This window comes from Phyllobates terribilis, unplaced genomic scaffold (genome assembly GCF_046119375.1).
Source record: "Phyllobates terribilis strain yellow unplaced genomic scaffold, ASM4611937v1 Scaffold_445__1_contigs__length_1489776, whole genome shotgun sequence".
Lineage (NCBI taxonomy): Eukaryota > Metazoa > Chordata > Amphibia > Anura > Dendrobatidae > Phyllobates > Phyllobates terribilis.
Window position 1 is genome coordinate 1,077,537 of NW_027363205.1, and position 13,780 is coordinate 1,091,316.

Consider the following 13,780-nt stretch of genomic DNA (forward strand, 5'->3'; position numbering starts at 1 on the left):
TTTTTATTATTAACGGCCTTCGGTTGAAATTCGAGCCATGACTACTGGATGAATTAACGATCTTTAGGAAGATCAATTTTGTGAAAGACTAGATAGCTCCACTAGGGTCTTCTTCGACATTATCTTGATAGTATCAATCCATTGGATTGGTTGCTGGTCTTGCTCTTTGCTTTCTTCTATACTTCAAACTATGATGTCCTTTTCCATTGATTGCTGTCTTCCATTCAATCCTTAGACTAGTGTAATTGCCGTTGTCAGTCAGTCCACAACTAATTAAAATGCTGTGGACTGTCAGTCCTTTTAAATGTTGTGGTCATTCAGTCCACAGTGTATTCTTAATTGCGTGGTCAATCTCTTGGAATCGCGGTATTGATTGTTACACCGCTGATTACAAGGCTATTCTATGAAATAGAATAGGGGATTCCTCACTTTAGAAGATAGAGGTTGGCCCACAGTCTACTATAAATGTGATCAAGCAGGCCACACCTAGTGTGAATGCTGTGGTCAGTCAGCCCATTGTTTATTATTAACGGCCTTCGGTTGAAACTCGAGCTATGATGACTGTTTGAATTAACGATCTTTAGGAAGATCAATTTTGTGAAAGACTACATAGGTCCACTAGGGTCTTTTCCACTGTTATCTTGATAGTGTCAATCCTTTGGATTGGCTGCTGATCTTCCTCTTTGCTTTCTTCCTTCTATACTTCAAAGTATGAAGTTCCTTTTCCCGTGATTGCTGTCTTCCAGTCAATCCTTAGATTAGTGTAAATGCTGTTGTTAGTCAGTCCACAACTAATTCAAATGCTGTGGACTGTCAGTCCTTTTAAATGTTGTGGTCATTCAGTCCACAGTTTAATTTTAATAGTGTGGTCAATCTCTTGTAATTGCGGAATTGATTGTTACACCACTGATTACAAGGCTATTCTATGAAATAGGAAAGGGGATTCCTCACTTTAGAAGACAGAGGTTGGCCCACAGTCTAGTCTACTGTAAATGTGGTCAAGCAGTCCACACCTAGTGTGAATGCTGTAGTCAGGCAGTCCACACCTATCGTGAATGCTGTGGTCAGTCAGCCCATTTGTTTATTATTAATGGCCTTCGGTTGAAACTCGAGCTAAGACGACTTGATGAATTAACGATCTTTAGGAAGATCAATTTTGTGAAAGACTACATAGGTCCACTAGGGTCTTCTCCACTGTTATCTTGATAGTGTCAATCCTTTGGATTGGCTGCTGGTCTTCCTCTTTGCTTTCTTCCTTCTATACTTCAAAGTAGGATGTCCTTTTCCAGTGATTGCTGTCTTCCAGTCAATTCTTAGACTAGTGTAAATGCTGTTGTCAGTCAGTCCACAACTAATTCAAACGCTGTGGACTGTCAGTCCTTTTAAATGCTGTGGTCATTCAGTCCACAGTGTAGTCTTAATAGTGTGGTCAGTGTCTTGTAATTGCGGTATTGATTGTTACACTGCTGATTACAAGGCTATTCTATGAAATAGAATAGGGGGTTCCTCACTTTAGAAGACAGAGGTTGGCCCACAGTCTACCGTAAATATGATCAGGCAGTCCACAACTAGTGTGAATGCTGTGGTCAGTCAGTCCATTTTTTATTATTAACGGCCTTCGGTTGAAACTCTAGCCATGACGACTTGAAGAATTAACGATCTTTAGGAAGATTAATCTTGTTCAAGACTAGATCTGTCCACTAGGGTCTTCTCCACCGTTATCTTGATAGTATCAATCCTTTGGATTGGTTGCTGGTCTTCCTCTTTGCCTTCTTCCTTCTATTCTTCCGAGTATGATGTCCTTTTCCAGTAATTGCTGTCTTCCAGTCAATCCATAGACTAGTGTAAATGCTGTTGTCAGTCAGTCCACACCTAATTTAAATGCTGTGGACTGTCAGTAATTGTAAATTTTGTGGTTAATTGGTCCACAGTGTAGTCTTAATACTGTAGTCAGTCTCTTGTAATCGCGGTATTGATTGTTACACCGCTGATTACAAGGCTATTCTATGAAACAGAATAAGGGATTCCTCATTTTAGAATACAGAAGATAAGGAAAAGAAATGTTCCTTATGTCTCTACCTAAGATATAGTTGTGTTATACTAGGACTTGTGTATAGAAAATAAACATATGTAAACCACTAACAGTATATTCTCATGTATCAGAAAGGTGTTGTCACACCTCCGCAGGTCTAGAACTTATGCCTAGACTGACTATTATCAGTAATTAATATGAATATTAATTACCTGTTATGTGACTTTCCACATTCTTTTATTGGAGTTCACAAGGAAACATTTCAAATCCCACGATGTCAAAGGGCGTCAGTCACCTGTAAATATTCAAAAGAGTGATAATATGTTCCTGCTACATGCTATACACACCAAAAAGTATAACACTCTAGGGCCAAAAATACTTATTTCAAAGATAAAGACTGTGGTCAGTCGGTCTGCATTTTATTATAAAAATTGTAGTCAGACAGTCCACAGTCTACTTTAAATTTTATGCTCAATCGGTTCACACTCTACTGTAAATGTGGTCAGGCAGGCCACATCTAGTCTATATGCTGTGGTCAGTCAGTCAGTCCATTCTTTATTATTAACGGCCTTCGGTTGAAACTCGAGCCATGACGACTTGATGTATTAATGATCTTTAGGAAGATCAATCTTGTGCAAGACTAGATCGGTCCACTAGGGCCTTCTTCACCATTATCTTGATAGTATGAATCCATTGGATTGTTTGCTGGTCTTGCACTTTGCTTTGGTCCTTTTATACTTCAAAGTATGATGTCCTTTTCCAGTGATTGCTGTCTTCCATTCAATCCTTAGACTACTGTAAATGCTGTTGTCAGTCAGTCCACAACTAATTCAAATGCTGTGGACTATCAGTCCTTTTAAATCTTGTGGTCATTCAGTCCACAGTGTAATTTTAATAGTGTGGTCAATCTCTTGTAATCGCGGTATTGATTGTTACACCGCTGATTACAAGGCTATTCTATGAAATAGAATAGGGGATTCCTCACTTTAGAAGACAGAGGTTGGCCAACAGTCTACTATAAATGTGATCATGCAGTCCACACCTAGTGTGAATGCTGTGGTCAGTCAGCCCATTTTTTATTATTAACGGCCTTCGGTTGAAACTCGAGCTATGACGACTGGATGAATTAACGATCTTTAGGAAGATCAATTTTGTGAAAGACTTCATAGGTCCACTAGGGTCTTCTCCACCCTTATCTTAATAGTGTCAATCCTTTGGATTGGCTGCTGGTCTTCCTCTTTGCTTTCTTCCTTCTATACTTCAAAGTATGAAGTTCCTTTTCCAGTGATTGCTGTCTTCCAGTCAATCCTTAGATTAGTGTAAATGCTGTTGTTAGTCAGTCCACAACTAATTCAAACGCTGTGGACTGTCAGTCCTTTTAAATGTTGTGGTCATTCAGTCCACAGTGTAATTTTAATAGTGTGTTCAATCTCTTGTAATTGCGGTATTGATTGTTACACCACTGATTACAAGGCTATTCTATGAAATAGGAAAGGGGATACCTCACTTTAGAAGACAGAGGTTGGCCCACAGTCTAGTCTACTGTAAATGTGGTCAAGCAGTCCACACCTAGTGTGAATGCTGTAGTCAGGCAGTCCACACATATTGTGAATGCTGTGGTCAGTCAGCCCATTTTTTATTATTAATGACCTTCGGTTGAAACTCGAGCTATGACGACTTGATGAATTAACGATCTTTAGGAAGATCAATTTTGTGAAAGACTACATAGGTCCACTAGGGTCTTCTTCACCATTATCTTGATAGTGTCAATCCTTTGGATTGGTTGCTGGTCTTCCTCTTTGCTTTCTTCCTTCTATACTTCAAAGTATGATGTCCTTTTCCAGTGATTGCTGTCTTCCAGTCAATCCATAGACTAGTGTAAATGCTGTTGTCAGTCAGTCCACGCCTAATTTAAATTATGTGGACTGTCAGTCCTTGTAAATTTTGTGGTCAATTGGTCCACAGTGTAGTCTTAATACTGTGGTCAGTCTCTTGTAATCGCGGTATTGATTGTTACACCGCTGATTACAAGGCTATTCTATGAAACAGAATAAGGGATTCCTCACTTTAGAATACAGAAGATAAGGAAAAGAAATGTTCCTTATGTCTCTACCTAAGATATAGTTGTGTTATACTAGGAATTGTGTATAGAAAATAAAGATATGTAAACCACTAACAGTATATTCTCATGTATCAGAAAGGTGTTGTCACACCTCCGCAGGTCTAGAACTTATGCCTAGACTGACTATTATCAGTAATTAATATGAATATTAATTACCTGTTATGTAACTTTCCACATTCTTTTCTTGGAGTTCACAAGGAAACATTTCAAATCCCACGAGGTCAAAGGGCGTCAGTCACCTGTAAATATTCAAAAGAGTGATAATATGTTCCTGCTACATGCTATACACACCAAAAAGTATGATGGAAAAAGTAATCTGTAAAAAGTCGTAGTTGTGACAATGTGTTTACAATAAAAATGAAACAAAAAAAAAAACAATAGAGGAATATTTTTTTACTCTTGTTACAATACAGTAGTAGGTATTTATGTGAAATCTAATTTATTCAAATATAAGTCTTATTGTTTTTTTATGTGTAGTTTTTGTAGTATTATGTGACATTTTTAATATTTTTATTATAGTTTACAACGTACCCCCAATTTACACTTTTAAAAATGAGGAGTGAGAGAGAGAAAAATAGAAAAAGTGAAAAAATAAGTAAATAAAAAGTAAAAAGGTGCTATATTAACCTTTCTTTTCCTATTTATTCCCTTTACTATTCTAAAGACCCCTTGCATAGTCAATTTATTTCTGCAATGATTATATATAATTGTTTTTTCAACCCCCTTTTTTCTTCAGGTTTCAAATTATCCTCATTTAATTAACTCTGCTGAAAGGGAATTATGTCAGATCATAATAAAGGGTAAGATTCCATTGATCAGGGGCATACATATTAATCACTGAGCCCCATAGCAGAAGTTTTAATAGTCCCCTCACTCCACAAAAAAAAATTGGTAGTATCACAGAAAAGCATATCTTACAACTTTGCAGCCCTTCCAAATGTATTTTCTTCTCATTGAAGCCCTTAGATTCCACCATAAAGTATGAAACCAGCAAAAGTGCCTTCCCCCAAATACAGTTATACCCCCACAGTGAATTCCTCCACAGTACCCTCCTCATGCACAGAATAATAACCCTGCTGTCCCTCCCTTCCCTGACAAAGTATGGTGACCCCCAAGACAGTATGATGCCCCAACTGTGATCCTAACACAGCCCTCCATACAATATGATGGCCCACACATAGCCCTCTATACAGAATAATGATCCCACACCCCTCCACACAGTAAGATGGCCCCAACACAATACTCCACATAGTAGGATGGCCCCAACACAGCCCTAGGCACAATATGATGGCCCCCACACAGCCCTCCATACAGTATAATGGCCCTCCACACAGTATGATGGACCCAAAATGCACGACCATCCACACAGTATGATGGCCCCCACACAGTCCTCTAAACAGCATAATGACCCCCACACAACCCTGCACACAGTATGATGGACCATACTATCCCTCCAAAAGTATAATATTCCCAACAACGCCCTCCAAACAGTATAATGGCCCTCGCATAGCCTTGCAAACAAAATAATTGCCCATCAAATAGTTCTCCAAACAGTATCTTAGCCCCCACACAACCCTCAAAACAGTATGATGAGCCCCACACAAAGGTCCACACTGTATAATTGCTTGTATACAGTATAATAGTGCCCACTATCACTTCAAACATTATATTGGCCCCTACACAGCCATACAAACATTATAATGGTCCCCCACATAGCCCTCCATATAGTATAATGGCTCCCACGTAGCCCTTCATATAGAATATTGCCCCTACGTCACCCTCCATATAGTATAATGGCTCCCATATAGCCCTTCATATAGAATATTGCCCCCACGTCACCCTCCATATAGTATAATAGACCCCATATAGCCTTTCATGTTGTATAATGGGCCCCACATAACATTTCATGTAGTATAATGGGCCCCACAAAGCCTTGTATTGTAGAATAACGGGCACCACATAGCCTCCCATATAGTATAATGGCCCCCACATAGTCTCCCATATAGAATAATGGGCCCCACGTAGCCTTCCATGTAATATAACGGACAGCTCCCTCTTCTGTCATTGCATTCAACTGTATGCTGATAGAGTTGAAAGTGTGATGCCGGGAGGGCAGGGGTGGGTATTGATGGTAAGTACCACTTTGTATTGGAAGACCCCACCCATCTTGAAAGTGCACAAAAAACATAAGTACTCCTGCTTAAGCCAAATGTTTCCTGCTTCATATCACATCATACTATGCCAATTTAAACTTGTTTCAATTCTGCAAAAACTATGTCCTCATACAGCTATGTTGATGGGAAAAATTATTCCTTGATATGAGGCAAGACTCTTTTTTTCATAAATCGTATTCTTGTGCAAAATATTATATATTGCTAGCAATATGAAGGCTATTTTGTATACAGATACACAAATATCCAGTTTAGTAGTTAGGGATTATAATGTATATAAAGAAATGTGACAAATGGCCTCCCACTTCCATCTTACTGTATGTATTTCTAACAGGGATGTCAAACTGAGACACACAGAGGGCCAAATAGAAAAACTTGGACAAAGTCGCGGGTCAACCAGTATACAGTATAATGGGCCCCACATAGTCCTCCATACAGTATAATGGGCCCCACATAGTCCTCCATACAGAATAATGGGCCCCACATAGTCCTCCATACAGAATAATGGGTCCCACATAGTCCTCCATACAGAATAATGGGCCCCCCATAGTCGTGGGACAACCAGTATACAGAATAATGGGCCCCAAATAGTCCTCCATACAGACTAATGGGCCTCATAGTCCTCCATACAGAATAGTAGCCCAATATAGCGGTGGCGGTTCTGGTGTTACAGGCCAAATATAACCACCCTGCGGGCCAGATATGATCCATGGGCCAGAGTTTGACACGTGTAATCTATAATATGGAGATTTTACAGAACATGGAGACCTGGAACTAAAATCTATTGTGATCGATAGGATTGAATTACCTCTTCTGTGTCACCTTGTCCTCTTTCCCTCCTCCTGTCGGTGTGTGCTCCCTGTGATGGCAATGATCTGAACTGTGACTCTACAGCACCACGTTCTAACATAATATGATGTCACGCCTCTATGACATCACAAAAGAAGATGAGGAAAGGAATCTGGGGACAATGTGGTATGTTGCTGGCATCCAGCCTGCTTTTACCTTACCAGCAATTTACTAATCTCCAGTAACTCTCGAAAGTTTAATTTTCAATAAAGTGAAACTTATTTAATTTTAAAGTAAATTTGTATAAAATAAAAAGAATTATCAATTTTTTTAAAAAAATGAATAAAAGAACAAAATCATCCCAAGGTCTGGCAGTATTTTTACATAAATTTGGTTAGATTTTACCTTTAATGTTTCTGACACTGGTAAAATATGTGATTGGCTGTGATGAGGCCTCGTGTCACCATAATAATACCAGAAAGAGCAGGACATGTTGGAGCAGCTATGGGAACACAGGAGCAGTCAATGATATCATGCACTGTGTGGGTGGCTGAAACACAGAATAAAGCCTTGTGGTGGCCATGTATCAAATGTGTCTGCGACAAAAAAGTAGTGGTTTTTCAAAATCAACCAAAAAGTCTACTCGCTCCGGACGCTTTGTTGGTGGCACCATCATATTTATAATGGCAGTACTGATTTTTGAACTTCCTGGTCATTGTGACCCTCACTGAATCTTAAGATCACAGCTCTGCAATGTCCGAACAGACAGGAGGTCAAGCTTGTGCACTGCAGCTCCATTCTTTCTCTAAGGGACTGCTGGAGTTGAATTATTTCAGCGGTATCTCAGGCAGTCCCGTAGACAATGAATGGAGCAGAGGTTTACATGCTGGACCTCCGATTTGCGTTATTGATCGATGAGGGTCCTAGTGGTTGGATCCCCAGCAATCAGGAAGTTATCACCTTTTCTATGGCATAAAATGAATTATGATATTTGGGTGCAATCTGACCCAAGGCCATTTTGGGGGATATGAGTCGCTAATTACATTAGTTTAACTTGCTGGCCTAGAATTAGTATGTATTCTAATTAATAAATTAATGAAAGTAATTACCTGTGCCCTGTCACCTCTTCCACATCTTTATGCTTTACCACAATGACATCAACTGCACAAGTGATTGGAATGTAGAGAGCTGAATGTTCTAAGTAATTGTGACATCACCTCTCTATGACATCATCAGTGAGTACAAGCCAAGGATGCAGGAAAGGACATTGGATGATCACATTAAGTGTCATAAAGATGGAGAATGCTCAAGACATTATAAGGACAGATATTTAGGGGTTAGTAAAACCCACCTAACCACCCACCTTCCCTTAAAATAACAATACTTCACTACATACAGCTTCTTAATTGGAAAGGTGTCTGATCAGAGCTTTATTGAATGATGTATTCAACATGTAAAATATGAGAATTAATTTAAAAAAAAGTATAAAACACAGTACCCTGTAGTGATTACGAAAAAATTGCAGAGGGCACGCAGATGATATACATTTCCATTTACATACAGTCTTAATAGTCATAAACATCAACATAGTGGAAATATGTATATCTGCTAACTAGATTGGATCGACCAATCGGAACAGAATTAGAACCTATATAAAAATATCCGACAAATAGGTCTTTGATGTAAATAAAAGAGACCTTTATTATAACAAGTAGGGTACATGGTGATACAAACAGGGGTGGATTAAGAGTAGCCAGGGCCTCGGGCAGTTTAGAAGGTGTGGCCCCCCCCACAGGTACCCGATGTATCACGTGACATGTCACATGATCCCCTTTGATAGATCATGTGATAGGTCATGTGACTAACACAGATGCTTTTGTGACATCTGTAGACGGAAAATTATGGAATTTTTTTTTCCATTATGTACACAGCCCTATACATAACATAGCGCTATATATAGTAGAGCAGCGGTGGGAGAGTAATTTCCTTCAGGGGCCACATGAGAGACCATGACTGTTGTGGAAGGTGAATCAATAGGCTGAAATTAATTCTGCTCAATATTAATAATATTAACAAAATAATAAAAAAATATATTAATTGTATGATTCAGGCTATGTGCCCACGATACAGAAATGCTCCGGATTTATCCTCAGCGTTTCTGCATCTCCCTGGCAGAAAAAACGCATGCAGATTGAACATGCGGATTGTACATGCGGATTGTACATGCGGATTGTACATGCGGATTGTACATGCGGATTGTACATGTGGATTGTACATGCAGATTGAACATGCGGATTGTACATGCGGATTGTACATGTGGATTGTACATGTGGATTGTACTTGCGGATTGTACTTGCGGATTGTACTTGCGGATTGTACATGCGGATTGTACATGCGGATTGTACATGCGGATAGTACATGTGGATTGTACATGCGGATTGTACATGCGGATTGTACATGCGGATTGTACATGCGGGTTGTACATGCGGATTGTACATGCGGATTGTACATGCGGATTGTACATGCGTTTTCCTGCCAGGGACATGCAGGTGTGAAGCGTTCTTCACATACATTTCCGCATGCGGGTTGACAAGCGCTTTCCAAGCGATTTTAGCATCACTAGGAAAGTGCTTATCAACTTGGTCACAGTATATAAATCCATGCAAACAGCATGGATTTATATATACTGTGATGAAAAGAATGTTTAAAATAAAAAATAAATCTATACTTACCTTCTGATGGCCCCTGGAGTCTTGCTTCTCTCCATTCTCCCTTGTCGGGAGATCGCGGTACACTGAAGGACCTGCCGACGTCAGCGTTGCGTGACCCGTCATCTGACTATGACGTCAGCCCAGGTCCTTCAGTCCATCGTGATCTGCCGGCATAAGAGGAAGAGCGCACCGGGGGGCCGCCAGAAGGTAAATATAACATTTATTTTTAATTGTATTCTTTTTTTCACAGTTTCTATGGTACCCGGGTCCGGAGGAGAGTCTCCTGTCTTCTAGACCTGGGTACCATCTGCACATTGAAACGCGTGGATTCCGCATCTACATATGCAGTGATGCGTAATCCATGCGTTCCAATGCAAGTCAATGGCGGCGAAAAAGCAGCACTTCCGCAAAATAATTGGTAGTGCTGCGTTTTTTTTCGCAATGATAATCCGCAGCGGAAATTTCCGCAGCATGTGCACAGCACATGCGGATTATCATTGGGGAACATGGCAGACCTTCTGCCAAGCATTTTTTTAAGCGTTTCTGCAGCGTTTTTGCCAATGCGGAAAAGCTTAACAGCATCATGGGCACAAAGTCTTAATATTGAGCAGAATTAAGTATGCTGACATCCCCCTATATACAGTTTGAGCCCCCACATAACTCCCTATATATAGTATGAGTCCGCACATAGCTCTCTAGATACAGTATGAGCCGGTACATAGCTCCCTAGATACAGTATGAGCCCTCACATAGCTCCCTAGATACAGTATGAGCCCTCACATAGCTCCCTAGATACAGTATGAGCCCCCACATAGCTCCCTAGATATAGTATGAGCCCCCACATAGCTCACTAGATACAGTATGAGCCCGAACATAGCTCCCTAGATACAGTATGAGCCCGTACATAGCTCCCTAGATATAGTATGAGCGCCCACATAGCTCCCTAAAGTATGAGCCCCCACATAGCTCCCTAGATACAGTATGAGCCCCCGCATAGCTCCCTAGATACAGTATGAGATCCCGCATAGCCCCTATATACAATATGAGCCCGCACATAGCCTCCTATATATAGTATGAGCCCCCACATAGCTACCTATATACAGTATGAGCCTGTATGTAGCTCGCTATATACAGTATGAGCCCCACATAGCTCCCTATATACAGTATCAGCACCCACATAGCTCCCTACATACAATCTGAGCCCATACATAGTTCCCTTCTCTGATCGATTGCTACCTGGGAGACATCTCTGACCACCGCATGAGGTGGCCCGAAGGCACCCCCCTGACGGCTGTACCCAGGTCACATGCCCCCCCTGATTCCCCTAGGTATGGCCCTGTATATTTTATATGACAATACATGACTGGTATCTATAGTATAATCAGGGATGTGTCCTTCTGCCAGAAGCCTCTATAGATTGTGCAAGCGCAATACCTGCGCAGTCTGGCCACAGACAGAAAGACACATCCACATCCCAGACAGGGATGAGGAGTGTGGCGCCGGAGATCGCGGTATGCATAAGCACTGAGCGCATACTGCGATCTCCGGTACCATAAACACATACATGTTCGGTCCTGTCATCTCTGGAAAGGCCAGGGGAGGAGTGTGGCGCAGGTTCCGATTTCCGGCGCTATTTTAGTGAAGACAAATATGAACAGTGTCTTCGACAAAATGGACAGCATGGTATGCGCATGCGCTTACTTTGGCGCCATTTTGTTGAATACACTCTGCACATTTGTATTCATTCAAATGAAACTAGATATCGCGCTGTGCGGACATGTGGAGCATGGACCAGAGTGAGGGGGGAGAATATACCAGGATGGGGGGAAGCATGGACCAGGATGGGGGAGTATATACCAGGATGGGGGAGCATATACTAGGATGGGTGACCAGGATGGGGAAGCATACACCAGTATGGGGGACCAGGATGGGGGAGCATATACCAGGATGGGGAAGCATACACCAGGATGGGGGAGCATATATCAGGATGGGGGACCAGGATGGGGGAGCATACACCAAGATGGCAGACCAGGATGGGGGAGCATATACCAGGATGGCAGACCAGGATGGGGGAGCATATACCAGGATGGGGGAGAATATACTAAGAGTCACCAGATCTGCACAAAAATTCAGAGTCCTGCAATAAATCACACTGAGCCCCTGCAGAGTGACCACACACATCAGCAGAGCGGATCCTGTACTGACTGATCAACCCTGAACCTACAGGACGTCACATACTATACTGCTCCATATATAATATGTGAGGTTCTGTAGGCAGGTTCAAGTGTGACCAGTACAGTGTATACCCATGTACAAAAAATGTCATCCAGTATATCGATTACTGTATGGTATACTGTGGTACAGACATCAGATTGGATATAACAATGTGTATAGCATATAACATCTAATGTCTGTATCACAGTATATCATACTAGCTATTGAACCTGTACTACGCCCGGGTGGCGAGCTTTTTTAATGGTATATGCTCTCCCATCCTGGCCCCGTATCCTGGTATATGCTCCCCCATCCTGGTCCTCCATCCTGGTATATGCTTCCCCATCCTGCTCCCCCATCCTGGTATATGCTCCCCCATTCTGGTATATGCTTCCCCATCCTGGTCCCCCATCTTGGTATATTCTCCCCTATCCTGGTATATGCTCCCCCATCCTGGTCTGCCATCCTGGTGTATGCTTCCCCATCCTGGTATATGCTCCCCCATCCTGGTGCCCCATCCTGATATATGCTCCCCCACCCTGGTGTATACTTCCCCATCCTGGTATATGCTTCCCCATCCTGGTCCCCCATCCTGGTGTATGCTTTCCCATCCTGGTCCCCAATCCTGGTATATGCTCCCCGATTTTAGTGTATGCTCCCCCATCCTGGTGTATGCTCCTTCATCCTGGTCCATGCTTCTCCCCATCCTGGTATATGCTCCCACATCCTGGTATATGCTCCCCCATCCTGGTCCATGCTTCCCCCCATCCTGGTATATGCTCCCCCCTCACTCTGGTCCATGCTCCACATGTCCGCATAGCGGGATATCTGGTTTCATTTGAATGGATACAAATGTGCAGAGTGTATTCAACAAAATGGCGCCAAAGTACGCGCATGTGCATACCACGCTGTCCATTTTGTCGAAGACACTGTTCATATTTGTCTTCACTAAAATAGCGCCGGAAATCGACGCCTGCACCACACTCCTTCCCTGGCCTTTCCAGAGAGACAGGACCGAACACGTATGTGTTTATGGTGCTGGAGATCGCGGTATGCGCTCAGTGCTTATGCATACCGCGATCTCCGGCGCCACACTCCTCATCCCTGTCTGGGATGTGGATGTGTCTTTCTGTCTGTGGCCAGACTGCGCAGGTATTGCGCTTGCACAATCTATAGAGGCTTCTGGCAGAAGGACACATCCCTGATTATACTATAGATACCAGTCATGTATTGTCATATAAAATATACAGGGCCATACCTAGGGGAATCAGGGGGGGCATGTGACCTGGGTACAGCCGTCAGGGGGGTGCCTTCGGGCCACCTCATGCGGTGGTCAGAGGTGTCTCCCAGGTAGCTGCATTTTGCATTCGACCATTCTCTGAGCTGGCTGTGAAACCGGCAATCGATCAGAGAAGGGAGCTATGTACGGGCTCATATTGTATGCAGGGAGCTATGTGGGTGCTCATACTGTATATAGGGAGCTATGTGGGGCTCATACTATATCTAGGGAGCTATGTACGGGCTCATATTGTATGCAGGGAGCTATGTACGGGCTCATACTGTATATAGGGAGCTATGTGGGGCTCATACTGTATATAGGGAGCTATGTACGGGCTCATAATGTATATAGGGAGCTATGTGGGGGCTCATACTATATATAGGAGGCTATGTGCGGGCTCATATTGTATATAGGGGCTATGCGGGATTTCATACTGTATCTAGGGAGCTATGTGGGGGCTCA